The sequence below is a fragment of the Anopheles coluzzii genome (assembly GCF_943734685.1).
Source record: "Anopheles coluzzii chromosome X unlocalized genomic scaffold, AcolN3 X_unloc_25, whole genome shotgun sequence".
Taxonomy (NCBI): domain Eukaryota; kingdom Metazoa; phylum Arthropoda; class Insecta; order Diptera; family Culicidae; genus Anopheles; species Anopheles coluzzii.
The window spans coordinates 50001-52500 of NW_026054453.1; the positions used below are offsets into that span (position 1 = coordinate 50001).

A 2500-nucleotide genomic window follows, 5' to 3' on the forward strand; every position below is an offset into this window, starting at 1 on the left:
CTCTGGGATTGGTTCTCCTGAACCAGGGCAACCAGAGCACTTGGATTGGGGCAAATGGTCGCAACTCCATCGTGGACGTATCCTTTTGCAGCCCCTCCTTGGTAGGGGACAACAATTGGCGCGTGTGTGACGAAACCCCAAGTGACCACAATATTATCAAGTTTGTGGTCGGCAGGGTTCCGAGACAGCGCGCCAACAACGAGGTACACTCAGCAGCGAATGGGGGAAGGTGGTCCACAAGATTCTTCGACAAGGATTTGTTCGTTGAAATCTTGAGGGACCAGGACATTTTTGGGCATGTTGCTACGCCAGAGGAGCTGACCCAAGCCATTACGGTGGCCTGTGATGGCACAATGCCTAGGCAACCCCCAAGGCGACAGGGCCGGCGGCCAGTTTATTGGTGGACGTCCGAGATTGATCGGTTGCGCAGCCATTTTCATGGAATGAAACGGCGGTTCAACCGGGCCCGGACCGAGGAGCAGCGCGAGGAAAGGCGTCAAATGAAGTCGGACGCACGCGCGGCCCTGGAACGGGTCATCAAGCTCAGCAAGGACCAACACAAGCAGGATCTGCCGGAACAATTGGAACCGCACGGCTTTGGCCCTGCTTACCAAATCCGCAAGCAGCAGTGGGAAGGAGCTCGGGTTCCGATGGAACGGGATGCCAACAAGCTCCAGTTCATCGTGAATGAGCTCTTTCCCGATCGTCCCCCGATGGAGTGGCCCGAGACGGAAGTAGGTGAGGATCCACAGGATCCGGTCTCGGAGGAGGAGTTGGCGGAAGAGTTGAAGGAAATTGCCCGCTCACTCAACCCCAAGAAAGCTCCGGGGGACGACAATATTCCAAATATGGCTGCAGCTGCGGCAATTCTGGCTTTTCCGGAAGTTTTTGCCAAAAGCTACAAGCAGCTACTGGAGGCAGGCACTTTTCCCGACGCATGGAAGCGGCAACAACTGGTGCTGCTTACCAAGTCGGGAAAACCACCTGGGGAGCCCTCGTCATACCGGCCAATTTGTTTGCTGAGTGTGCTGGGGAAAATTTTAGAGCGGTTGATTCAGCGGAGGCTGACAACCCATCTGGAGTCGACCGGGGGACTTTCGGACGCCCAGTACGGTTTCCGTAAAGGGCGTTCAACCGTTGATGCCATCACTCGGGTGATGGACAATGGTAAAGTCGCTCTAGACAAAAAGCGAAAGGGGGATCGTCTCTGTGCGGTGGTAACGGTGGACGTCCGGAATGCCTTTAACTCGGCAAACTGGACAGCGATCGGCCAAGCTCTGCAGCGTAAAAACACTCCGCCTTATTTGCAGGCGTTGCTGCGGAACTATTTCATTGGCCGAACGCTCCACTACGATACGGATGAAGGAATAGTGTCGAGGACTGTATCTGCTGGCGTTCCTCAGGGTTCGGTTCTAGGACCAACACTTTGGAACGTCATGTACGACGACCTACTCCGCTTGCCGCTCGAAGGACTACGAGCGGACATCATCGGGTTTGCTGACGACGTGGCCTTCACATTTTTGGGAAGGACCACGGAACAGGTCAGCGCATTAGCAACGGCTAACCTGGAGAGGATCGAGCGGTGGCTGCAAGGAGTCGGTTTGGAACTTGCCCACCAAAAGACCGGGTTCATGATCTTTTGTACCCATCATGTCCCGCAGCTCGCAGAGCTTCAAGCGGGCGGTCACTCGATCCAATCCACGGAAACGCTGAAGTACCTGGGAGTGGACCTCTGCCGCAAACAGCACCACAGCCGGCATCTGGAGAGGGTGGTCAATAAGGCTTCACGGATTACGAATGCCTTGACCTGCCTGATGCCGAATAAGCGTGGTCCTAAGAGCCGCAGTAGGAGACAGCTCGTAAACGTCGGCAACAGTATCATCCGATACGGAGTTGCCACCTGGGGGCGATGGGTGCTCGACAAGGAGACCCATCGCAAATCGGTCCAAAGGGCGCATCGACCGGGGGCTCTCCGAGTCGCCAGCGCCTTCCAGACCGTTTCTTATGATGCCGCTTGCGTTGTTGCCAACACCACCCCGTTAGTCCTCCTCATGCAGGAAGATATCCGCTGCCACGACGAAAAGGTAGCGAGTGGTGGAGTTCAATCGGACATACGAAAGCGGCAACGGGAGGAGACGATGAGGCGCTGGCAGGACCAGTGGACAACGGGTGCAGGGCAACCAGGAGCACCAGGACTGAAGACGAGGAGGCTGATTCCAGACATTAATCTCTGGGTCAGCCGCAAGCATGGGGAAGTTGACTTTTTCCTCACCCAGCTCCTCACGGGGCACGGGTTCTTGCGCTCCTATTTCGTCGAGAAAGGCATCCTGGAGGGCTCGCCCAACTGCCCTGAATGTGGTGACGCCGTGGAAGACGTTGAACACGTGCTATTCCACTGTCCACGGTTCGATCGGATCCGGAATGAGATGCAGCAGCGGTGCCATTCCCGAGTAACAATGGATAACATCGTCTCGGAAATGTGCACCCGCAGCGAAACGTG

General features: G+C 56.2%; 1 pseudogene; it reads left to right on the forward strand.

The window, feature by feature from the left end:
- The window catches only part of LOC125907826 (large subunit ribosomal RNA), an 8742-nt pseudogene that overhangs the window by 4134 nt on the left and 2108 nt on the right, over positions 1 to 2500 (forward strand).